Here is a 27,900-nt window from a genome sequence, read left to right on the forward strand (position 1 = left end):
CTTCCCCGCTGCACCACAAACTGCAGCGGAAAACACACGTTGGGTTTATGAAATATGTGGAAAACGCAAACTTTTTGCCCAAGTTGCTGTGATAAATTGGGCATGAAGCATAAAATAACAGCTTTTACTTTGCTCTCCGTTAGTTCAGTTTACAGCCGGGATGTACAGAGTTTATGGTAACAAAATACGGCGGTTTCATGATGTTTTTTCTTCTTGCATTCCTGCTTTGCTGGACTGTTATAGCAGAGAGTGAGGGTTTGAATGTTAGCGTGGCAGCTTTGGTTTAGTGTATATGGACTGCACAGTTTGCGTGTTTTCTCAAACCTCAGCAATATTTCCCCGAAAGCATAGAATAACAACATCCTTTCTTGGACTTAAGAGTTTTTGGTCAGAGAAGAAACATTGCCATCTGATCTGATCAAAGTTATATGGAAAGCCTGTATTTATCCAAAAAGTTCAACCAAAACGTAGCCTGATGTGACCCTTGTTATGCTTGTCACTCTGGCCCCACAGAAAAATGGTAAACAAGATATCTTCAGCCTTTTTGGTTTATGCATCCCCCTTCAAACAAAAGCCAAAATCGTAATGATCACTGCAGCTGTGTCTGTAGATCAGGGCAAAACATTTTTGTGCAAGGCTAAATAAAAGATTTGGACAGGGAAGCTTTAACCTACTTGGAAGTCTTTGGTATACATCTGCAGAAATAAAATACTGTGGAGAGATCAATCAGGCTCTATGAGGACGAAAGAAAGGTCAGACAGCAGGTGTGTGGGTTATTGTGAGGGCAAAGCCAGTCTGCTGAGGTCATTTTCTTTGGGTCAGTGTGTGTTTGTGTGTGCATAAATGTCAGTAGGTCAATGTGTGGGTGTGTGTGTGTGTGTGTGTGTGTGTGTGTGTGTGTATGTGTGTGTGTGTCTGTGTGTGTGTGCGTGCATGTTAGGTTGTACTGGTCTGTTGAGGGCCATGGTGTTAAGGCCAGGGTTGACATATTGGTTGTAGCAGTTATGGGTTATGTTTCCTTTATATGGAGCAACGGTTTGTTCAGAGGTGATGTTGGAATGGTTGCTGGACTAGTAAACAAATGAGAGTAAGATTTATGGTTAAAACATGACCAGGCAAGGACATAAAAAAAGATCAGTTTTGTCTAACACTCCATACTAAGGCAGGCTGAAACATTGCCTCAGACTTTTCTTTGACTGCATGTTGTCTTTTTTTTATTTATTTAAAATTTAGTTAACCAAGAAAGCCTCAATGAGATTGTCTTTGTTGTTATGCTGATGATACTTAATTTTACTCCCTCTAAAACATGTTGTCTCCATATATAAACCTACTGACTGTCGTTTGGCCTTCTTACTCCATCATTGCGATAATTAAAATCTGTAACTGTTATTTGCCCCAGGTCAAATTCAAATTCTAGCTTTGACAAGCTTTGGTCATTTCATCCAGTTTCCCTTATTTGTGGAAATTATAGTCAAATGTTGTCTCTAAAACATATTTCTAATAAAGCCAAAAAATCCTAACCTCAGTCACAAAATTGCAAGAGAACTTTGCCACTTGCAAGAGATCAGAAGAAGCTAAACCAGGCCCTACCTTGCAGGGAAAAATAAAGGCTTTATTTGACTGGACATTTTGAATCAGGGATTGTTTTGTAGCCAGTGACTGCTGACCCTTAGTTGTCCTTGACCTGCAGATACTTCTGCATTGGCTTCAGCTTTCAGGCACAGTGGTGAATACCGTTGCTTGCTGCAAAGCAATACAACAACCAAACGGACAACAAACACACATAATTTAATATGCAAATGTTAAACTGTAGCTTGTAGCCTGATGGGAAGCACACACAAGGACACTCAACATGGTCAAGTTGCCATAAAATGTGTAAAAGAAATTGTCTCCAAATACATTGTTTTGTTGTTGTTCTTTGGGTTACTGGTGTTGAACATCTATGAATGCACACATTTTGCACATTTTTGAAGTTTATATCAAGAAACTACTTTTAAAATGAGCAGGAGAGTAAAACTGTGTGATTGCTTTTGTGTCTCATGTTGGTGTGTGTGTGTGTGTGTGTGTGTGTGTGTGTGTGTGTGTGTGTGTGTGTGTTGGTAGACAAGCTTACATCACAGCAACAAAAGGACCAGAGGGAGCTGTTTTGTGCTGTCTTTGAAGTATGTCTTTTGTAATGTCTCTTACACAACCCTCTGTCTCTCTCTCTGTGGGGTGTCTGAATAAAGCCTCGAAACCCTCTTGGTGCTTTGTAATCAGAGGAATGATGTGGGGAAATTGTACTGATGTAACACACTCACACTGTTCACCACCTTCGTTTATTCTCTCAGGATCTCTGTCTGCGTCTTATTTGCATGTAGTCTTATCATGAGTCCTGAGCATGAGGGTTTTTGTCCAGACAGGAATTACTTGCTTACAAAGGCAGGTATGAATTCAGCCAAGACATGTAAGTTATGCGTTTTAGCTATCTGAGAAACTCTTACCAAGAGAGATGAACCGGAACAGTCTGTTAACTTTGGAATCAACAAACTGAAATTGTACCAGGCACAAAATCCTAGACTCCAAAACATGATCTTTTGCTAACTGTAACCAAGTGGTTTTTGTGCTTAAACCTAACCACACATTAAGTACAGTATTGTTGAAACATCAAGTTTTAACATATTCACTACACAATAACATGCAAATGTAACATATCTGTGGTTTGCAGAAATATTCAATGGCAACATTTTTTCTGGCGAATAGGTTAAAAATGTATAGCGCTCTGCTGCTCTGTCTCCTGAGATAGAATGCCCAGAGTATGCCCTGCTGCTCGTACTCCTTTTCCACCAAATTAGTTTTAGTACTTGAACTGGTTATGTTCACGATTTCTGAAACCTTGTAGCTATCTAATGAACCAACCCGTGTTGCCTATGGTTTTGAGCGGAACCCATTGTAATCAAGGACATGTCTTCAAAAGAGGGTGTTGCACAATGCACAATGGAAGTAAACAGTAGTAGCAAAATCACAGATTACATTGTTTACCTGTCAACTTTCGTTCAGTTAGTATAGATGTTTGTTTCATTGACCAACTATTAATTTTGATATTAATAATATTAATTTCTCACTTGACTTTCCCACTGTTGCCTTCTCCATGCTCTCTTTCCACCCTGTAGAAGATGACATGCCCCCTGATGTTATCACAGTTTGGACTCCATGTCTAGGAAAACCTGCTATGTTTTGGCTCTAGCTAAGAACTAACATTTCAGGCTCTGAACAATTTATTTTTGGTTGAAATGCTCTGATCAGTAAAAATGAGATGTGGGAACCAGATGGAAAACAGTTCCATGTTGGTGATAAAGGGGTATCAGAGAGTGTGGTGCTCTGAATAACCGAACGGTGTTGTCCTACAGCACTCCGTAGTTACAAACGGTCCAGTTTATGCCAGAATGGGCTGCAGTGATCAGAGTGACTATTTATGAGAGCACCCAAATGCAAGCTTGAAAGAGCTCTTGTTTTTGGTAGGATTGGAAAAAGTGAAAGTACTTTCACTTCTGTGCATCCTGCCTGATCAATACAACGTACAGTTCTCAAAAAAGATGAGAGGGAAGCGAGATGGCTCACTCATTAGCTACTTCCATTATCAGCTCCGGAAAAAGACTCTTTCTCCATATCCAACAATACCATACATAAATCAAATGTAAAAAATATATACATTTCATACTATGTGTCACATACATGTATGCCTGTAGATGTGCTGTAAATATGTCATTATATACACTCCCGATCCCAGGAGGGAGCCCTTCTGTGCAGAGTTTGCATGTTCTCCCCGTGTCAGCATGGGTTTTCTCCGAGTACTCGGGCCACAGTCCAAAGACATGCAGATTGGAGACTAGGTTAATTGGTGACTCTAAATTGTCCCTAGGTGTGAATGTGAGTGTGCATGGTTGTATCTCTCTATGCGCTAGCCCTGCGATAGTCTGGCAACCTGTCCAGGGTGTACCCTGCCCCTCGCCCAGTATCAGCTGGGATAGGCTCCTGCGACCCTCAAGAGCATAAGCAGTTACGAAATTGGATGGATGGATATCATATACCTCATCAGACTGTATCCAGGAGTCTTTAAAACTTGCTTAAAGTCTTAATAACAATCTGGAATACACTAGTATTTTGACAAAAATAGTATTGTTATTACATTGTTCCAGAAATGGATTTGTCTATTTCTGTAAAATCACAATTATATTTTTTAACTTATGGTCTTGATACCCTAGCATGTGGCCTTTGTGACCTCAAAAACAAATTCCCCACTGCAAGCCAAGTGGCCTTGTCCCTAAAATTACAAAATTCCAGGCCTGGCTAGGATGCATCGTAAGCCCACAATACACATTGGCTTGTAGTTGTAGCCTTTGCAGTCAACTTGATTGACCTTTGGTATAGATTCACCTACACTGCACTCTGAATTGTGCCATGGTTGGTCTTGAAATACAATAATTCTGGAGTCTTATTTCATTTTCAGCACCTTGGCAATGCTGGTCAGCACAAACATTGAGATGTCCAGTCAGTTTATGGCTCAAGATGTGTGTGTGTGTGTGTGTGTGTGTGTGTGTGTGTGTGTGTGTGTGTGTTCAGGTCACGCTGGTGTTTCAGTGGCAGGGTGGCTGCATGTCTGACTGAGCTGAGCTTTGTTTGATGGATGGATTTAGACTTAAGAGAGAGGAAGACAGAGAGAGGCAGGCTAAAACAGGGAGGTCAGGTTCATGTGTGAGCATTTTTTCTCACCCATTACCTCCCCTGCCACCCCTCCAGACAGCATTAGTGGAGGTCAAGGGTTAGCACAGTGCCTGTTGGCGGTATGATAACCCCTTAACAGAGGTTTGTGACTCTGTGTGTGTGTGTGTGTGTGTGCAGGTGCCCATTGACCTCTCAGGAGAGCTGCCTTCCAAGCCATGCTCTCCAAATGGAGTCTGAATATACGATCGGTCCTTCTCCACCTGAGTGCTCTGGCTAAGCATCTTTGCACAACGTAACCGTGTGTGTGTGTGTGTGTGTGTGTGTGTGTGTGTGTGTGTGTGCGCGCGCGTGTATGGTCAGCCCTCTGTGTCTGTGCACATCATTTGCATGTGAAGCCTCAGTCTCGTCCAGCCAATCTGTCAGCCAGCACGCTAGAATCAGTAGGGGAAAAAAGGGAGGACTGCAAACTCCCAAACACACCCATTCACATTCTGGCCCTCTCACTCAGCTTTTGTTATGAGCTGTTTTCCTTCCCAGGCACGCAAGCCGTGCCCGCAGCTTGGCAAGAATACGACATGAACTAACACACGCATACTCTCATACACACACACACGGACACTTATACCACACACACTCGTTTTCTCTCTGCTCTCTCAGACCATGTATTTGGCTGGTGATGTAGCTGAGAAGGGTTTGGTGGTAAAACCTACTGCTCAGAGACTTCATCAGAAAGCTAGCTGCTGTAACTGCTGACATTGTCCTTCTTTCTGTGTCTGAAGTGAAAGTATGATGACAATCACCAGCTGAGTTGATTCAGACAGATACTGACATAAAAAGAACAACATCAAAAACAACAGACAGACATCAACATCAAAAGTTTCCAAAGCTGGAACAGTTAAATGATTCAGTTTTTGTAATTCGATAAATCATACAAAGTGCCGTGCTCTATCAGAATCATTTGGATGTCATAATGGCTCATTTGTACGTGGATTTATGTCAAAATCTTGACTGTCGGTCATTTTGGGGTTATGCTCGACTTTAAATAAAGTCTTGGCTTTCACAATATGAGACTTTTTTTGCTAAATTCAGATGATGAATGCAGCTTTGAAGCTTGTGAGGGCATGACGACAAGATAGCAGTCAACACCTTTAAACCACACTCTGGTCCTATTCAGTGCCACTCTTCCTCCCTCTATGTCTCCCTGAAATTCTGAATGAAAGGTTTAAAATTATAGCAACAAGGCAGAGTCCAAGACAATGGGATTTTGCCTGATTTTAAATAAACTAAGTTTTAGCTTTCAGAATATTAAAACATCTTAGAATCTGCTGGATTGTGACTGGCCACCTGCTTGAGTCAAAGCAGTTCTAAACGGCTTAACATTGCGCATCAAAATTTAACTTGAAATGGTAAAATTTTTGTCAATATGGACATTCTACACATTGTTAGCTCGGTTAGATTCTCCACAATTCAGTCTTGATGTTGAGCGTACGGAAACCATGAGCACCAAAGTAAAAATCATTCAGATATACCAGCCTGGTAAACAAAAAAGACAGGAGAAAAAATGGTGACTCCCTGCTTATGAAGCGGTCAGAAAGTCAAAATATTTGTCCATTCAAAAGGGCCACAGTTCCTCCAACACAAACAATAGTTTCTCATCTTCCTGCACCATATTGTTGAGTTTTTGTTACCTTGCTGGCTGCAAAAAGGGTCCCCAAGCTTTTCTGTATATTTTTTTACCCCAGGGCAGTCCCTGGAGGAGAGCATGCACTCCCAGTTTGGAGGCTAATGGGTTCTGTCACTTATCTTTGAGGCCACCGCACTAAAAACTTCGAGGGCCTTTTTCTCAAAATCATGGCTCAGTGACAGTCATTATGTAATGTGACATGTTTTGCTCAATATTTGCAGCACAAAACAATACTAATATCATTACACAGCAAAGACTCCCCTCTTCCCAACAGTGTATAAAAGTCAATATGTGTTTTCAGGTCAATGCGACTGAAAATGTTAGAGCAGGCAAATGATTATTATTTTAAGTTTCAGCTTGTCAACTGTCAATATTTTTTGGCAGTAACCTGAATATCTTTGGGTTTGGACTGGTGGTCGGACAAAACAAAAGGCATTTGCAGATGTCATGGGCTGTACTAAACATACAGATGTTGGATTGTTATCCATCTTTTCATTTCTTTCCCCCTGTTCAAAGTAAGCACATAAGCATATTTCCCACAATATTTCCCTTCCTTTGTTAGTATGTTAAGTTGTTATCAATCTGAAATAATAACAAATGAAGGGGAATCAGAAATCTAAGCCCCCCACCTGCTAATATGTGAATGACCTGGACCTTATCCCAAACTAATAACACACTCACACACACACACACACACACTCGTACTTTGCCAAGGTCAGAGCTGAGAGCAGCCATGAGCGTGGGAGGGCATGTTTGTATGTGGGAGATTAGAATGAGAGTGCATATGCATGTCAGCCAGATACATAAATATTACATGTGTGTATGGGTATATACAGTCTATACGCACATAAACTGTGTGTGTGTGTTGTGTGTGTTTGTGAAAGGTTCACAGTTAAGTCATGTCCTTACTCGATCCCATTGGGAGGAAAGTGCCAGCTTAACATCCAGAATAATCCTGCTGTACGGGGTCAGCAGCAGGGCGCACACACTCACACATACACACACAAACGCACATAGACACACACACACACACACACACACACACACACACACACACACACCAGCATGTGTGAATATGTGTAGGGCATCATGGTTGTATAATGTGATTAAGGTCAAGTGAGTACTCAGCTTTTAGCGTGTGTATTCATTAGTATTTGGCATCTTTGTGGGTCTCTGTCCAGCCTGTGCTCCTTCAGCTGCACACAGTTACATGGCTCAGTGTTCCAGCTAATAACACACACATAATACACACATGCACACATACTGCCGTTTATCCATTCCTCCATTTTTTAACTTCCTTTTCATAAAATTCCTCATGAGAGAGTTGTCATTTGGACAGAGAGGCTCAGATGGCAGGTGAATGGAGGGTTCCTCTGGGAGGGATTCACTTTTCCAGTACTTTGTAACAGATGTCCACAACTTTTTTTGGACAGTCTTCTTATGCAGCCATGTAGGTTAAATATCTATCCATCTATCCTTTCCTTCTTCTTCCAAAGACGCTCTTAAGCAACATTTGCTTTTGTATGTCACTCTTGTTAGCTGGTTACTATAGTAATGAGAATACAACCTCCTTGCAGATCAAGTCTCAAAGTGGGCGATGACAGATGAACTACTTCAGTTCAAAATCAGTGTCCTTTTATAGGTTAGAAATAAAATGATGATAAAAGACGTAGCAAAGAGAGATCACGACAAGTTCAAGGTTGTTACAGCACGTTATTATATTGCTGCTCTGTGGCCCTGCGGCTGGAAACGACTGCTTTTTGATATTAAAATTGATAAACATATTCCAAACCCTCTGCTGTAAGACTGACAGCTCTTTAGGTTTTTACTGATTCTAATAAAAAAACAGAAGAAAAAAACTATAATGTACCTGGGTTTTATGTATCCCACTTTACTGAGATACATTTAAACAGATCTCAGAGCAGAGATCTTCCTCCTCTCCTCTCTCTCTTTCTCTTTTTCTTTCTTTCCATCTTTCTTTCTTTCTCACCATATCATGAGGTCAGGGATCACAGTATGGCGTGAGATGAAGGTAATGGCCTTTGAAATGACTTTATTAGCTGGATACAGAGAGGCATGTGGCCCGGTCAGTCTTAACAGAAGGTCAAGAGTTGAGGGACATAACACATTCACACACTAACACAAAGGGTCAGGGCTACTGCTGTCAATCTAAGGAGGTCATGAAATCATGGAAGTACCTCCTGATAATGTTCCTGATAAGGTAAATGATGCCACCAGTATGTTTATCTGTATTTTTTATCAATTGGTTTCACCAACTACTATACAGTATATTATCTTTGTTAAACTACAAAGTCAAATTGAGATTCAAATCTCTTTTATTAGTGTGACATTGCCAAGACGGGGTCAAATAACAGCATCCATTACAAACAGGACAACAACATCAAAACACAACAGCAACAATAGGGTCAAAATACATTACATAACACAGTGCATTAACAAGGCAGCAATATTTATTTGGAGTTTGTTAATCAATTGAAATAGCTGCAGCTAGCAGTGATCGCTTCCTTTATTTAAGTTAAAGTCATTGGATGTGGAGATTGAGCTTGGCCTGTGGATCGTTCCAGTGGAGTAGGCTTGTCTTGCCAGCCTCTGTGCTGGTAAAAGGCATAAAACTGAAGCCATTTGTGCGACCAAAGATTTTACTGCTTAGCAAAGATGAAAACTTCTGGCTTAGGTAAGTTGGAAATTTACCTGAGATGATCTTATAGACTAAAATATCAGTATTGTAACCTACGCAAAGTATGGGATGACCATTCTACCATGCAATATAGGCTACAATGTTCAGTCCAGAAGCTAAAATTTATAATGTACTTTAGGACTGAATGATAGGAAGGGTTACATTTGGACATGGTGAGGCAAACCTGTAAAAAGTATCATTAAACTCAATCTGAATCAGAAATAGGCCAGTAACTGAGCGTTTTCTTGATAACCTTAAAAAAACAGCCTTTAGCCTTTACAGAAAGCCCAGTGTGAATTGTAATTTATTTACAAGATAGTCAATATGGGGTTTAAAATTAAGATTTCCCAAGTATTAGTAATTATTAATGGACTGAATAGACCCTTTTACTGTAAATAGTATGACAATTTTTGGTGGGCGTGCTTAGCTTGAGGCAGAACAATTTGCCACAGACATTAGCTAGTGCTAGCTAGCAAGTTCTGTTGGATTTTTTTTAGACAGCGGAGGAAGATGATGTGAGTGGTGCGTTCAGAAATACTCATTACAGGTGCTGGAGTGCGCTCTGGCACAAACGGGACCGTTCGAAAATTCAGAGTGTTGTCAGAATGTACCATTCACTTATCCAGAGCACTGCACTCTCAGAGTGGCAGAGTGCACTCTGGGCACTCTGTCTAAGGAGACTGAGTAGTGGTGCTTTGGGTGAAGTAAACATGTGATTAACTGTTCGGTTAACTCATAGAACAGAAATAGAACATTCAGCTATTTTGGCCAACAGGGCTCTCATTTTAGTGTAGAGCATCAGTCTGAATTTACGAATACACCATGTCAGGTCACTACTTAAAAAAATAAATACTGACCAAGAGGATCAGATTGGCCGACCTGTTTGTTCTCACTCAGTGGATGGATGATTTTACAGGATTGCTAAAGGTGGGATGACCGGCTTTGTGGTTGATTACCATGCCAATCTTATTAAGGAGGATGACACTTAAACGGTTTTCTACCAGTTTGTTTTGCAATCGACGCTAACATTAGCTAATGCGCTACAAAGTTAGCGGTACAGAGAAGTTCAATTTTCCTCTTAACACCTCTCTGATTTCTGATTAGATTGACATGATAACCCTTGATACACATAATGTTATTCATCCCTACAACAGTAAATACTTTTCCCCTAACCTGATATGAAGTGTGCGCTGCACATATGAACATATTTGATGATTGTCTCCGTCCAGTCCTTTCGTTTTATTGCATTTAAACATAATTGCCTTCATTTTTTGTTGACAGGCAGTGGCAGCTGGTATGCGATCAAATTTAAGTTTTGAGCCATGACTCCTTGTGGTTGCCATTAGACACTCCACCCACCTAAACACCATTGCAGACCAGGCACCCCCCCCCCCCCCCCCTTGTGGCAGTGGCACTCAAGGCATTGACCTGGCCTCCAAATTCCCTAAATCCCACTCTGATCAAACATCTGTGGGACATGCTGTTACCCCACCTCACAACTCACAGGACCCAGAAGATCTCAAGCCAAGGCATTGGTGCCAGACACTATAGGACACCCTCCAGAGGTCCTGTGTCCATGCCTTGACAGGTCAGAGCCAAGTCCGGTCCAAGGAGGACCAGCACATCCCTCAAATGTTCGATCAGATTGGGATCTGGATAGTGATGTCGTGAGAACCGATACTCACGGTACCTTTCGATACCATGATGAAAAAAACCCGGCGATACTCTTTTTTTTTTTTTTTTTTAAAAAACAGAAGAACCGATACCAGTGTAATAATCGGTGCTATGACTCTTCCAGAACTGATGGGGGCAGTATACGCCATATAGCGGCATTGACAAGTGCCTTTGCCATAAGAGGGTTTACTTGGTCTACAACAGTGTTCGGATAGATGGAGCGTATCAGGTTGCATTTACATGAATGCCAGGACCCAAGGTTTCCCAATGGAATATTGCACTGTAACAAGATGATTAATGTTATTCACTTCACCGCCAGTGGTTTTAATGTTTTGGCTGATTGGTGTACACCACCATGATATTGAAAATCACATTTTTTTCTTTAATTCAGAACATTTAAAAATTGAATAATATAGCTCTCTCGTTGTTGTCATTTATTTCATTGAGGCCAGGATGTTTAAGACCTTCCCTGGGGTACATTTAAAAGGTTAAAATTCAGCAGTGTAGTCCTCTTCCCCACGACAAAGCACCCTCCCTCAGCCTTACACAGCCTTATCCCTCAGCTCAGTCTCTATTAGAAGATTATCTTATAATGCCCATCATCCAACACGCTGCTCTCTGGTTGAGTTGTTTTATGATGTATTCTGGGAAGGAGCTCTACCCTGGTTAATGTCCAAATTCTGCTGTAATGTGCTCATGTAAAGCTTGAATTAACATCAAACAGCCCCTGGCTCCCATGTTTATCCCTTCATATGTAATTTTAAGGATCATAAGGTCACAGAAGCTACACTTTCTGCCTTGTACTGCCCCTGTCCTCCCTCTATCCTTTCCTCCCTCCATTTCTCTTTTCTACTTTGTCTTTTAACTGCACATTTTATTACCATTCTCCAAAAATGTTGCATGATGTTTTGCAGTTTAGAGTCTTACAATCCTTTTAACCTTTTACCAGTAACACCCCTGGAGACACCTTGTGCTTGTGCATGTGCTCATGTAACTTTTCATAGTATCAGCAGTCTATGAAAGTTTTACATTTCCAGCAACCTGCAGGTGGGACTGTGTGTGGTAAAGGATTAAAATTAATTAGAAAAATCACAGAGATCTTTACTTGTAACCTCGAAAAAGGCAGTTTTTCCCACTGTATTGTCACAACATGATTATATTGATGATCATATTTTGTCCAAATTAATATTTCAACAACGTATTATAAATGACCAAAATCAGTTTGCCATGTTTTCGCTGTACTCATCACAAGGGTTTTGTCTGATGCATCAGTGGAACACATTGCATTCATTGATTTTATTGATTTTGCTTTCAACTATATTGCCCAACCCTATTCACTGATATTACCAATATGTAATTTCATTCAAACCTGTTGAACAAATCCATTTTTTCTGCAACCGCTTGGTAGCCTACTTAGTAAAAATGATTTTGATAATGTGCAGGTGAAAAGACATCTGGTTTAAACTTTGCAATTTTAACTTTTCAGTCTAATTTATTCGAGATTTCCTTCAACCTGCTAATAACAATTCAGTATTGACTCACTTCCAACTCTTTCAACATACCAGCTTGGTCAGTGGCCCTACACTTGAAACCATGGCACCACAGGTATGCTTAGTTTCAGTGTTGGATGCCAAGGGGCGGCATGTCAGTTTCCTCTCATTACATGCATAGTGCCTTTTCAAAATAAACTTCTGTGTTTACAGGAGACATAGGTTTTCTCACCTAAACTACTTTAGTTTTAGGCAACAAAAACATTTGGTTAGGTTTAGAAAAAAAGATTATGGCTTGGGTTAAAATTAGTTTGTTTGTGATGTGACATAGCTTGAAGAACTTGGCAACATGGCCATTCAATGAGCTGATAACAGCCTTCTGAACCTACTAGTTGTTGTAGCAGGCCCCTTCTTACCCGTATTAATGAGGCTGATAACCACTGATATCGCCCATTCAAGAGAATGATATTCAAAGTGGGTGCATTTGAGCCTTTAACAACGTCTACTGACTACTTACTTGTTAGAATTCAACAATCGCAGCTTCCACACTGCTTTGACAGCATGGGCTATGATATTTGGCCAAATGTATGTGGACACCTCTGTCCACATACCTTGAACTCAATATCAGTGTTGGACCTCACTAATGCTGTTGTGTCCAAATAAAAGCAAATCTCTGCAGCGAAGTTCAACATCTGATGAAAGGCCTGAAAAAAGAGCACTGGGGGCTGTTATAGCAGCGTATTAATGCCTATGGTTTGGAATAAGATGTAAAATTATCACATATATATGTGTAATGTTAAGGTGTCCATATACTTTCCATATGTAGTTCTTTAATATCTTTTTTCACCTGTTGTTCTTCCTCTTTATACTACATCATTGCCATGAAGGTGTTAACATCTGAGTTAGTTGGAAGCCTTGTGCGTCTCATACAGATGCTATAGAGCAACGTGTGCATCAGGATCAGACACCGATTGCGCACTGACCAACCTGCCGTATTTGACACCCTGAGATTGAGAACAGGCTGCAAAAACAGTAATATTTCTATTTCTTTTAGCACTTTTTAATTGATTGATCCTCCACCAGTCCACATTCAATTGTCCACCTGTCCGTCAGTGCCTACCATGTCACCATGTCACCTTATACATTTTCTGACCATAGTCTACCCTCTCACTCTGTTATCTGACCATTTTGCTCTGCAATTCCAGAGCTTGTCTTAGGATGCAGCCTCATTAAAACAGAGTGCTGCTCATATTGCATCATGTCTCACCAGAAAGAACCCCACAGACTTTTTTAGAAACTGGACACTCAGTTGAAGAAGCTTAGCTGTGGAGGCATTATACCACTGAGAAGAGAATCTGTTACTATCAGAGAATCATAATAATATGGAAATACTGATAAAACTTCCAGGGATTGGGCAGCAATTATTGCACTGGGAGTTTATGGTCAGATGATTTATTTTCTCCATGCAAGCCATCAATAATGCATTGAACTTATGACCCAAAGTTATAATGATGCACAGAACTATGTGCTAAAATGAAAATTAAACATCTGATTCTCCCATGTAGCAATTAAAAAAAGCTTGTTTTTGCTTCAGCTTGGCAGGACGGTGTGTGAGCCTACATGCGCGTGTGTTCGTGGGGGTGTGCACGTGATCGACTGTCCAGCTCCCCTGGCAGCAGTGGTGTAGTTTCCGCCAGCTGTGTGTGAGACATTTGCTGCACTGAAGGGCAAATGTGATGTAAAGAATATGAGGCAGGGATGGATGGGTGAGCTGAAACCAGCCGTGAATACCAATGTGCTGCTTCCTGTCTGTGTCTCTGTCTGCTACCACCTCTCTCTCTCTGTCTGTCTAGCCCTCTCTCTTTGTTCAGCCCTCGTTCTCTTTCTCCGACACCACCTGAAGGGGCCAGAGGCAGTCTGAGCAATGGTGTTTTTCAAAAATGTATGTTTTCTCTGCTCCAGAGCAACAAAGGACTCACACATTGACAGGACACTGCTTGACCAAATTCAGCTGAAGACAACTCCTACACCCAACTCCTATCTGTCTTTACTGCAAACTCATGTTAAGTTGACCTGTGCTCATGTTTTTCTGACAAGCTATCTCTTATGGCTGTGTAAATAATAACAATCTCCTCTCAGAAATGTGGTGCAAAATGTCCCATTGGACCGAAAGCCCATTTTTATGACAGCCAGTTACCCCGAAAACAAACACCCATTGTTCCAAAGAGCATTTCCTTTGACAGCACTCTTTCAAACAATAGCATATGGCTAATTATTATGCAGAATTACATCACTGGACCTTCTGCCCATGGTGAAGGCATGACCCACTCTACTCTGCCTCTGATTGGCCAGTACTCATTGCCGTCATTGGTTGAGTTGGTTAGGTTTAGGCATTAGGAGTGAGATTCGTTAGGGTGAGGGTACGGATATCAGAGTAAGCCAGTCAGAGGCAGAGTAGTAGGGGGTCATGTCTGCGCCATAGCAGGAATGTCTGATAATGTCATTCTGCATAATAATTAGCCATGTGTTTCTGTTTGGGAGAGTGTATCACTTATTTTAATAATAAAATTCCTACTGAGGACCTTTGTTTTCCAATTTTTTGATTACCATAATTTTTATCTAGCCTCAACCAAATAATTTTAGAAACTGAAACGTAACCAAACTTTGGCCATGGAGGTGATCGATTTACACAAAAAAAGTCATATGTGATGATAGTAGTAGTATTATTATTAGTATTGTTTAAAGGCATTGTAAAAGAAAAACACATTCAAAACATTCCTATTGATCTTTTTTGAAAGACGCTTCTGTTTACGGTTACATATGAGTCAATCAGGGGTCAGGTGCACCATTTAAAATCAATCAGTCATTTATTTGTCACATGAAATCATCCAAGGTAAGACTGTTATCCCATCAGCTCCTTCAATTGTGATTAGTCCTTCATTGCGTCTTCTTACATGATACGCTGCTGCTTTAAAATTGCCATGTTTCCGGGTGGCTCTGGTTATCCATGGTTTCTGTATGTGGACTGGTTTAAACTGTAGTTTTGGATACAGTTGCTTCAGTTGTTCTACAAATTAAATCCACCACAGACTAAGTAAATCCATCATTGTCATCAGTGGCATTGACTGTGGTGTCCTAGAACGTGCTGCAGACTCTGATCTAGTCTGTCCACACATCCTGAACCTAACAAGTTGGACGCATGGTTGCTCACCCAAACATGGGCAGCGCCGCCCTGCAGCTGCCAATGAACAGCATATACCAGTGATCCATAGTGGTAACGGGACAGCACTTCACATTCCCACTGTCACACCACTACTTATTCATCATTAAGCACACGTCTCCTCCCCTTCTCTCGACAGAGTCCTCTGTTCTGACAGATATATAGGAAAAGAGTTACCTGGTTCAATGGTGCTGTCCAGGATCCAGCCAAGTTCAGATAAACAAAGGATGTTACAGTTCCTGATATCCCATTTGAAACTGATGCGGTACGGAGATTGTGCAGTTTATTATTCAACACCTGTAAAATGTCTCGCAGGATGCTAGTTCAACTGAGTTTCTTCTTCATCTTTACTAGATGTTTACTGATGTTAACATTTGAAAACCTCGACCTGGCTAGCTAGCAGAAGTCATCAGGAGGAAAGTTTGCAGACAAGTGAGTTGATTTCAGCATCCTGATGAGTGGTTCACAGCCACTCACTGCCACCATCCAACGCCAACCACAAAAAGCACCACCAACGCTTGCAAAATAGACATAAGAGCATAAACTTAGCCCAAATTTAGCCGAGCTGACAGAGAGTCAACAGGAAATGTACATTTGAAAAAAGGTCAAGTCAATTTGCTTTTATCATCTCTCAAGGGAAGAAAATTGTTGTGGGTTGAAGAAACTGTTGTATGAAAAGAATGTCAAAAAAACACACAAACACAGTTCTCATATCTGTCAAGCTGACATGTGATTAACACAAGTCTGTTGTGACGAAATCTCAGAGAACACTGAGCTGTGCAGTGATGTGGCTTTAGTGGTACAAAATTTCAGGCCATGTGACACACTTGAGATTAGAGTGTCACACACATTTGGAAATTAGTCTTTGAATTATTACAATTTTAGCCATTAGGTCCAATTTAAAGAGCTGAATAAAGGTTTTATTTCCTAGGAATGTGGCAGCCTGAAAAACACTCAGCTTCTGTAGACAAACATAGATGCAGACTTGTGACTCACAGTAGATTTTGGGCAATGTATCACTTTTCAGGTTTGGCATCCCTTCTTGGTCAGTTTTTGGAACTATGCTTTATTTCATGGTATCAGTTTTCACCCATGTGTATATTTCTACTGCTGTTTCTCTCCTGTCTGTTTGTCTGTTTTGCCTCACAACAGCTTCCCTCCTCTCTCCCTCCATCTTTCACTGGGGATCTGTTGTTTTTCAGCAGTAATAATTCTGTTTTTCAATCAGAGCTACTGTTTTCTCCTCCTGACTCAGCCCGATTTGAATCACTAATGAGTTGGTTTTCTTTACCTCTGGGCAGCTCTGGGAACAGCTGGCCACAGAGTGGGCTGATCAGTATGCACGAAGCACTTCATCCTGCCTTTTATTTTGTCGAGTTTTACCACTAAATTGGTCAGTTTGGAGCAGCTCTCGGCCTTGGAAGGCTTTGTGAATTCAGCCTTTGGGGTTTCACGACCCCAGATGATGTGAATTAGGCTTCTGTTTGCTAACCTAGGTGACGAATTGTTTATGCAAAGTTCAGGAATAAAGTGATGGAGGAGCATCTGGGGATAAGTAGGTGTTTGTAAGGTCTTATTATTTTTCCCTGCCCTCTATATCAACCCTCATTTTTTCCTCTCTTACAGCATCCTTTACAGCCCGCTTCACTGCAAAGAAAAAAAAATCAACCAATCATAAAATACATCTGTTTACCACTAGATCCTCTTACCCATCCTATAGGCATCTCTGGTACTGTGCTGCTTTGATTTGAGGCCTAGCTCACGGAGTGATTTGTCAAAGTGGTATGGCAAGGAGAAATGACAAAGTGCCACTTCCTTTCCACAGGGCTACTTCAAGGACCACTGTCGTATGTATCCAATCACATTGTTTCTTTTATCATGGCTATGCTGATGACACTCAGCTATATTTATCTGTATTGCATATTGTATTATCTTGCATCTCTGCGCCACCCCAACAGACATTAAAAGACTGTTGTTTGAATGTTCAATCTAGATGTCCAGTTATGGTTCTGAAATGAAAGTTGTTTCAACGTCTACAACATTACCTGGCTGTCAGCTTAAACATCCTTCCTGAGCAACCTTCCTAGTTTGGAAATGCCAGCCAAATAATAAACTGACATTGACACACATGGAACTCAAACCCTGGTCTCGTGGGTGAAAGTCCTGTGCTTGCTCTGTTCATCCACCACAACTTTTTGTCTACAGAGACTTTGTCAGTCTTGTATAGTACATCATCTGAGTTTCTGGCAAAGGCCTCGAAGACTGTTTCTCTCACATGTGATCAAAGACAGCATGGGTAAAGACTTTTGGCTCATACAAACACCACAGGCTTAAAATAATGAGACAGGAATATAATTTACATGTAGATATAGTAAATGGCATAAATGTCTTTTTTAAAATATAAGTCTAGTCTTTGGACTTGGAGTGGACATCACAGTGTAGCTGTCTGATCACACCCATTTCACATCCAAACAAATGAATTGTCAATAAATTGTTGAATAAAAAAAACAAACATGCATTTTCTTTTTTTCAAAGCCATAATATGATCAATATTTCCTGGTTTATAAACGTGGTTGGAATGAAACATTATTGTATGTTGAAAGCACACCATTTAGTGGTCTGCCTCATAACCCATTGTTACAATTTTTGGCGTCCAAACAGGACCAATTTTGACCAGGGACATGACGTCACCATCTGACTAATGTTTGAGCTCCATTGATGTCCATAAACTCATCATAATTATACAACAAGTAGTTCCAATCAAGCAATCTGCTTGGGCAACAAGACATTTAGAATGTGCTCAAGTCAGCATAACAGCACACCTGGCTTATCACTAAAAATATTACTCTGCCATTTCCATGGCAATGTTGCGACTTAAGAGCAAATACCAGAAGGCTACAAAACCGCTATAAAATGGATGGATGGTTGTTAATTTTGATCTATATGGCAGACTAAGTTTGATGAATGGCTGGAGGAAAATGAGGCTGCTGCTGCTGCTGTTGCTTTGGTACATACAAGACACACACATGCTCAATATGTAATCATGTATATGGGATAAAATCTAAAGAAAAACTACACAATCCTGAAAATATTATATAGCCTAATATGTAAATACAAGCGCAGTGAACGTTAACATTTATCAAACTAATGTATCTGATTTTTTTTTTTTTTTTTTTTTTTTTTTTTTTTGTTATTTATTTCAAATGACCTGAAAGCTGATTAGCAAAAAGCCACCTAAAAATGGGTTATCAGGGTATTTTATGAACATATGATCTGACAAATGCTCTCAATAGGCTTTTACAATAACATTTATAGAATAATTCACTTAAATAAAACAATTTCAGAACTTAACAAGTGCATTGGCAGATATTCTCCAGCATAGTTATAAAGGCTAAGTGATTCATTAGATTAAATGAGTTAGGCTTATTTTTCATTAAATCAACTTTATATAATTTCCTACAATTTGTAGCGCTGTTTGCTGCTCGACTGCAGCACCAATGCATGTGCGTACCTTCCTGGAGTGCAGCAAGCTTGAGTGTGACTGCAGTGAAAAAGGTGTTTTGACAGGCTAAATGTGATCAAAAATGGACTGAAGCTGAATATTTCGTCAGATGAAAACATGTTGTGAATTGTGGAAATTATTACATCTATATTTTTTCAATTAATATTAACCTTTGGACTTTAGAATGCTCTTAAGTGATTGGAAATGTCTGGCATCCTCTGGTGTCTTCCATCAGCTGTGTTGGTGACACGATGCTACTAGATCAAAAATACATTTGAAGTTTGTGGATGTAGGAGCTAAATCTGTATATGCAAAAATTATTTTTTTTCAGCAGATATCTTAGTCACAACAAGGCTGAGCTAGCTATGCAGTTTTGTGTTCATCCATGGATATTTAGTTAGTTTGGGAAACTCGTGGATCTCCAGAAAGTATTACGCTCATGTTGGCTGGCAGACGCAATGGACTAGAGAACGGGTCTGTTGCTAGGTCATTATTGTTATTCGACCTACTTGCTAGAGTAGTAAACTGGGAGTTGTTACACACAGCAGTCTACGAACGTGACTGATTCTTTTCCAGTTATTTGATAGACCCTATGTATTTCCATGGAAACGGAGACAAACGCAAAAAGTCGCCTTGGTCCTTACTGCGCTGTCATGCCACAAATTATGTTAAAGCACACCCTCTCATGTAACATTGCTTAAGTGAGCCACACTGTAGTTGATTTAGACTCAACCTAGCGTACACCATCCTGCTGCCCCAAATACTCACTTGAGCACCAAGTGTGGATCAATCCGCTTATGAAAATAGTCTCTAACAAACGTACTGTTTCCACCTCTCAAGTTTGATAAAAAATTAGTGTCCAGCACCTAAAACATTGCTGGTCTGGGTCTTTTCATGGGATTTGTTGAAAAAAGCAAAATTATAATGTTAACAATATCCTTCAGCACTAGAATTTTCAACATCTTGATATTCAGCAGAAGACAAAGTGACTTTTCCCAGCATCCTGACTTTGCAGCCTCCAGGCAGCACCTGACCTGCTGTGTTTTATGTGTTTTACAGGCTCGACGAGTTATGGCAACACACTTTAACAGCTAATCTGTAGCAAGCTGCCCTGCTAGCCCGCAGTGCGCTGCTTGCTCAACCACACGGAAAGTTATAGAGCCCCATTATGATGCTCTATCAAGTCCCTCATATTGCTTGAAGGTCAAGGGCACTTTATATGAAAGATGTGAAATCTGCCTGATATTATAAGGACTGAGATGGATAAAAGAGAGAGACAAAGAGGGAGAGAGTCATTTCCCTCCATAGGTTTCTATAAAGAGACCTTTCCTCTCTTGCTGGGAGGTTTATGGGCAGTCGGGGAGCTGTAATTGGTGGCTGACAGGCCGAGCTTTGAGGCAGCAGAACCACAGGTGATGGTAATCTGCTGGATCTCATGGCACACACACATGTGGCTGCAAATGTGCTGTAGCTACACATACACACGCACACAAAAACCAGGCCACATGTTCTGATGTGTTTGTGGTGCCTTTGAGGGATCAAGAGTAATGAGTTTTGTATTCTCAGAAGAATAATGAAAATCCTTCTCCTTCTCTTTGTCTCAGACAACAAGACATATTTATTATATTGGAAGGCTGTGGAGAGTTTCATTTGCTCAATTAACATTTGCAAGTAGACAGTGGTTCATTTTTAACAGTGGTGAAAAATATACATCACACCACAGAGTCTTGCAAATTTTGTTAGATGTGATGTGATATATATGATATACATGAAGGATGGTTAAATCACACTGATCAGCAGCCTTCCTGGCACGCTCTGCCTCCTTATATAAGTGACCTTGAAGAGGTGCAGTGTGTTGTCCCTTACAGAAGTGATGTCATTCGGGTTGTCTTAATGGCATAAGACCTAAAAAGAATCCTACTCACAGTACTGTGTCATAATTAAAAGTAGAAAAGCTTTGTCCATGGGACATCTGCTCTACCCACTGAGCTACTGGGTGCCCTGAAAAAATTTTTAATGAAGAAATTAGCACTGTGAGGTGACAACCCAGAAATGTCTTTATCAGCAACCTTCAGAAACCTTTATCAGCGCAATAAATGCCCATTGGTTTTTCTTTTACTTTTCTTAGGTTTAGGCACAAAGGCTGTGTGGTCAGGTTTAGAAAAACACATCTTGGTTTATATTATGTGGCATTTGTCAACATTGCCTTTTGGTTTCACACAGGGCAGTTTTTATGATACCTCTGCATTTTGCTACAGAAACATAAATAAAGTGGAAGCTGGCTGGAGGGAGATTGCCAGAAAGCTGAAAGTTTCTGGTGAGTATTGTTGTGTGGCATGCTAAGCCGAGCTAGCTACCTAGCTACCTAGCTCGCTAGCTTGTTTTACAAAGTGGAGATGGTGGTATGATATAGTATGGTATCTACAACAATGATATCTATATCTGCAACAGTATTGCTGTAAATATGAATAATGTAGAAGCAAAAAGTCAAGGTCCCGAGCCGGGCCAGTTAGCTCGCGACCTCGCTCTTCTCCTCTCAAACGGACTTTCTTTGTCTTCCATTAGATATCAAAAACTCAAATACTCAGAGGTCAAAAAAATCACTGGAGACACGTAGAATCAGATGCAACTGAGTTTAATGTGCTCGCAGGCAACAAACACATCACAACCCAAATGAGCCAAGCTCCGGAGCAAGGCTGGAATTTCTTTGTTTGCGCTCGCTCTTTTATCGTAGAATTTCTGCTGAGTCATCTCTTTCCCTTAATCCTTCCCACTTGGCTCTGATCGTAACGATATCCCACCTCTGCTGAGTCACTTTTTCTCCACCATAATGGTGTCATATTTCTGCTGAGTAATGTTTTTCCTAGATCTAAGACCGCCTCCTCTTACTAGGGTCATTCTAAGGACAAGCTGTAATTCCCCTAATTTTCCACTAGTGTTTTCTGAACCCATCCTCATGCTATTTTTAGAAATAATTCACAATGAGTCCTAGGTACTTCTCCACCACAATGCTTAAGTGCTCAATGAGTGTGTGTGTGTCATAAGAATACATGAAATATTAAACCAGTGTGTAATTTGTCAGTTGCACAGATTATATTGCTTCAACACATATCTTTTAAAGGTCAGCTAAAAGGTACAGTATATGTCTTCAGTAAATCAGTACATTACACTGCAATAACCAGGAAGTGAGTAGCCTACTCATCGGTCCTTTCAGTGGTGAAGTCTCCAGTCTGAAGTCTTTAAGTGCACAGCTGATGAGTAAGTTGTTTTTTTACATGATGTAACAGAATTCCATTTTTAACAGATTCAGTGTGGACAGAGAGCATCCATTGTAACAAATTGCGGTACAATCATTGGATGCTTGCATACCAATAAACACGGCTATTTAATATGCTGATAACGGTGGTCTAAACGTACTAATTTTAGCAGGACCCTTCTAACCCATATCTATCATGCTGATGACCTAAAATAACGCCCACTTCATTGATAGATAACATTCAATCTGGGTGACCAAACAAGTAAGCTGTCACAGACTACATTAATCTCTTGTACCTAGACTGTTTGACAAAATGGTCAAAATTAATGGAAAATCTTTGGAAATATGGTAACACAGAAATTTCAGTGTTCTTTTCAAATGGCAGGTGTAAGTCTTGTCTGTATGAACAGTCAAACATTTAAAATGGCAATATTTTAGACTGAGGGGGGATTAATATATGCTCCAGTGTCAAGTGATGCAAATTTCAAACTGGTTAAAATTTCTTTATGCCTCTGGATAGCTGTGTCACTTTTGCAGTTAAACCTGGACAGCCGAAAAGAGAAAAACTGACGAACAGGAAGAAAGGATGAGGTGCTCCTGGTGTAGCTTAAAGGGCTGATGGACAGCTGAGACAGAGATAATGCTCACTGAAATGTGAAGAGATGCATAAAATGCATCATTAATACAGGTCAAAATGCCAATGAACTAGAGAGGGAGTGTGTGAGAGAGAGGGAGAGGTAGTGTTATTTTCTGATGTGTGAATCTGTTTGTTATTACACATAGAAAATCTGTGAAATGATGTAATGTGTATTTTAAAATAGAGCCTAAACATTCTGTAGTTTCACTTTTTATCGCATTTGTTACATTTCTGAGAGAGACTGATCTGCAATATATTCAGAAACCCTTCTAAAGCAACTTTCTGATTTGTGGGAACATAAAATCAATGTGAGAATAGTTCAAGCTTGATCTATTTCATTTTAGAAATCGAAGAATTTTATCAGCAAAAATGTTTAAAAGTAGTAAACCGAGGAGTCTTCCCTGTGTGTTTCAGCCTGGTGGTCATTGTTTGTGTCCAGCAGGCTGCTCTGACCTCATCTCTGGCGTAGACTCAGACCCTGCAGCTAACAGCAGATGTCCTCTCCTTCTCCTCTTTCTCCTTCTCTCTCTCCATCTCCTCTTCCCTTTTTCCTCCATCCTTTCCTGCTTTGCTGCTTTGTCTTCCTCACTGATTTCCTCCTGTTGCATCTTCCATCCTCCTCTCTATGCCTGTCCTCTGTCCTGGCCGTATCCCTCCATCCCTCCCTTCTTTTTCTTCCTTATTCACCATCTCAGTTGGCCTTCCAAAATGACCCATATGAGCGTTTTCTGATCTGCTACCTCCATGATTAAGGTTTGATTAGATTCAAGCAGTAGCTAATCACCAAAGTCTGGCCTTTGTGCATATGCAGCTTCAGCGGGCCTCCTTGCTTTCTTCATACATCTATTGTCACACATGTTCAAACAACTGAATCGACCTTCTGTGATCTGTGGTCAAAGTCTAAACAACCTAATAATATGTCAGCACTATTTTTATGACTGTGCACTGGTAATGGCCATGGCCATGGCTGAAGGCATTATGTTTTGTGGTTGTCCATCCTTCTACCCATCGGTCAGTCCATCCATCCATCTGTCCATCTGTCCATCGATCTGTCCTTCAGTCCATCCATCCATTTCTCATGAGCACAATATTGCAAGAATGCTTGAGGTAATTTCTTAAAATTTGGTACACATGTCCACTCAGACTTCGGAATGAACTAATTACAATCTTGTGGTTGAATGTCAAAGGTCAAGACCTCACGAAGCATGATTTTGGCCAAAACTCAAGAATTCATGTGCTAATTAAAGGCGCTGTATGTAATTATGTGGCCAAAATGGTTACTGCACTCAAATTCAAAATACTGCCGCAAGTTGTGTCCGCCCCCCCTTCCCTACAGATTCGAGGTTGCTGCTCAGTGCTGAATTGCTGCGTTGTGCTCCGGTGTCCGGCAAAAATAGAAGTCCTGCGTATCTGTTGCGGAGGGCTCCGGAGTGCTGCAGCTGAGACGGAGCAGGAACGTAGCACAGCCACAGCCGGTGGAAACACACACATTGACTAGAACTGAATCCTATTGGCTCTGCTGCCATGCCGGAGCGCAAACGCAACCAATATGCATCAGGTGAAAAGTGGGGGTGATTTGTTTGCCCACGGGTGGCTGCCGTGGCAGGGCCACGTCGCCGTGTCCTTGATCTTCGGTTTTCCAGCGGACCGTTCGAGCAAGTCCGGCTTCTCTGCTGCTGCTGCCGGGATACAGCTGAGGAGGAGCCGGCTGCTAATGCTATGTACCGGGACAATGCTAATGCTGCTTGTTGTGCTGCTAACGTTTGTTTCTCAAAAACATCAGTCGGGTCGATGACCCACCTGCACATGGGCTACAATGCATGATCGAAAATGAATAACGGTTGAAAGTATTCGAAATGTCCATCCCCGTCTAGCTATGATGCTAGTTAGCCAACTTTGGCTAAAGCTTACCTGTCGAGGAGAAGAGTAGCCACTTCGACATCCGATTTCAAATTCTTCTCCGCTTTCAACCGTCTCCACCGTTCAAAAGCATCTCCTATTTAGACCCTTGCTTTACCTCGAGTTTTGTCTTGGCATTTTTGGGAATCATAGCGAGGTCATTTGGGTTTAGTCGCACCGTCAGCCATTGTAGCTCAGTCGTAACTACTGGCAACCCAGATGCTGAGACTCTACTAAACTGCATGACTGGTAGACGGCGGTGGGTGGCGCAACAGGCCAAAACACAAATTCAAAACAAAAATTTTTTTTTAATGCAAATATTCTGGCTGTATTATTGTTGTCGATGAGATCAGTATGTTATATGAACATTATTCCTTAGTCTCTGTGACATATTAGGAGGATTTTACGAGTATTTGCTTTAGATTTCTTACATATAGCTCCTTTAAAAGAAAAGAAAAAATTTCACATCAGTGTTGAACAGAGGAAGTTTTATGTCAAACAGAGACAGAGACACTTTGTCAGATACTGAAATGCTGACACTAACCTTGGGTGCCCTCCTTGAAACTGTGCTGATTGTATAGATCCTCTGTGTTGCCAGGTTGAAGATGTTAGAAGCATCCATTTTTTAGAATATGCTGCCTCTTTGCAGCAACATGCATAGCCTATTTGTAGTATTTCCAACTATCATGGCTACATGTTAAGGTTTAGGCAAGGCAAGGCAATTTTATTTATATAGCACCATTCATACACAAGGCAATTCAATGTGCTTTACAAGAGAAATACATTAAGATAAAACATTAAAGGAAAAATAGATCATTAAAAACAAAAGCTAAAAGCAAGAAAAACAGCGCAGAAAATGCATTTAAAAAGCAAACATAAAGCAAAAGCAACAGCAGACAAATATAAAAACAATAGCTACAGATTATCCTAACAATAAGTTACATATCTAGTTCACTGGTAAGCTGCAGTAAATAGTAATGTTTTAAGCCCTGATTTAAATGAGTTGACAGTTTCAGCCGACCTCAGATATTCTGGAAGTTTGTTCCACAGGCGGGGAGCATAGAAACTAAAGGCTGCTTCACCTTGTTTGGTTTTGATCCTGGGAACACTGAGTAAACCTGTTCCAGATGATCTTAGGGGTCTGGATGCTTCATAACGTACACGTAACATAAGTATATCAGAGATGTATTTAGGCCCGAGACCATTTAGTGCTTTATAGACAAGTAACAAGATTTTAAAGTCTATCTTTTGACACACAGGAAGCCAGTGCAGTGATTTAAGCACTGATGTAATGTGCTCCACTCTCTTGGTGTTGGTGAGGACTCTGGCAGCAGCGTTCTGGACGAGCTGCAGTTGTCTGATTGATTTTTTACTCAGGCCTATGAAGACACCGTTACAATAGTCCAGCCTGCTGAAAATGAAAGCATGAACAAGTTTTTTTGTATCTTGTTTAGACAGAAATTCTTTTATTCTTGCTATGTTTTTAAGGTGGTAGTAGGCTGATTTAGTAATTGTCTTAATGTGACTATTGAAATTTAGGTCTGAGTCCAGACTACACCAAGATTTCTGGCTTGATTTGTAGGTTTTAGTGTCATGGCGTCAAGGTGAGCACTGACTATTGATCTTTGTTCGTTTAGCAGATCAAACAGCAGTCTGAAGTCTTTAACAAAAGGCGAGCTTTAATGAAGCTGGTAGAAAAACATCCAGAATCGGGAGGCAACTCAAAGTCCAACTCTAAGCCGAACAAAATCCAAACTAAAAACCAACCAGTAAAAGACAGAGGAACCAGAATGGGTGCAGGATGAAGGCAAGATGAACACAGGAGGAACCGAACCCATGATAAACAACAGCAGGCATGCAGAACAAACTGGACCTGGGATGAGAAACACCATCAACACAGACGAACTGACAAAGGACAAAGGAAAACACACAGGTATATATACACAGAAAACTATTTACCAGGGTGAGACACAGCTGGAGAAGGAAGACATGGGCAAAAGGAGTAAAACAGGTATTGGCTAACAACACAAGTGGAGCAGGCAAGACTAAATATAGACTCCGGGAACTCCAGGATTAACGAGACAGGTGTGACAGAAAACAGGAGGGAAAACATAAAAAGGCAGGAAGTAAAATCCAGACATGACACATGGAGGAGAGAACCTACAAAATAAAACAGGAAGTAGATTAAACATGATTGAATAACATGAAACAAGGAACACAAACAGAAAACTCAAAAACAAAGTTCACAAGATAACAGAATATGCACTAAAACCCAGGATCATGACAGCTACATATGAGAATAGACAGACATGGATGTAAACTGTAACTGCAACTTGACTTGTTGCCAGAGGCATACAGCCACAACATGGTGATTGTAGTTTTAACACACTGAGAACCTCATAGAAGATCATGTCCTTTGTGGTTGTTTAGGAAGTGAAGTTAGTGTTGCAAATCTCCTTTCAGTGTAAACTGCTACAAATGATTTCTTGAAATAACTTTCAGTAGGCACTTAATGAGCTAACATTGTCGGACATTCCCCAAGAGTTTTGTGCTTCTATGAAAATTTCACACTGCTTCTGCTTTGCTACTGAGGTATAAGAGTCATTGTAATCATAACTGCTTCTCAGGATAGCATAAACATTTTTCATTTCAAGCATTAAAAAACGATCGTGGTGGTGTTTCCACATGAGGCAATACGGACTGCCGATAGACATATGTAGTGCTTTAACAGCTCTGTGACGTGTGAACCAATCAGAACGTGTCCTCACTTGGCCCTCAGTCAACCACTTCGCGCTGATGCGACTTCTTATCAGGCGGCTAAGAGCGGCTGATCTGTCCTGAGCCCAACGCTGCATTCAAGGACCTCTGATTAAATTAGCTTCCCAACGAGCTCAGTGTGCGCACTTTAATTCCCGACTTTCTGGCTAATCTCATTAGCTTCATTCTGGCTCAATTCGCTCGCTTGACCTAAAGGGATTCTCCTCCATGTCCACACACACGACTTGCACACAGTCACACATTGACAGAGGACTAGCGTGCCCACACACACACACACACACACGCACACACACACAAACATCGACAAACAGTGGGCTAAAGGAGTGTTTTTATTCAATTAGTCAAAAAGCGGGACCAC

The 27,900-nt window shown here is 40.8% G+C and overlaps 1 protein-coding gene across 2 annotated transcripts in view; it reads left to right on the top strand.

The window, feature by feature from the left end:
• pik3r3b (phosphoinositide-3-kinase, regulatory subunit 3b (gamma)) overlaps positions 1–27,900 on the top strand; it is a 311,005-nt gene that overhangs the window by 171,129 nt on the left and 111,976 nt on the right. The gene's annotated exons all lie outside the window — the stretch shown is intronic.

The sequence above is a fragment of the Epinephelus lanceolatus genome, chromosome 6, assembly GCF_041903045.1.
Source record: "Epinephelus lanceolatus isolate andai-2023 chromosome 6, ASM4190304v1, whole genome shotgun sequence".
NCBI lineage: Eukaryota > Metazoa > Chordata > Actinopteri > Perciformes > Serranidae > Epinephelus > Epinephelus lanceolatus.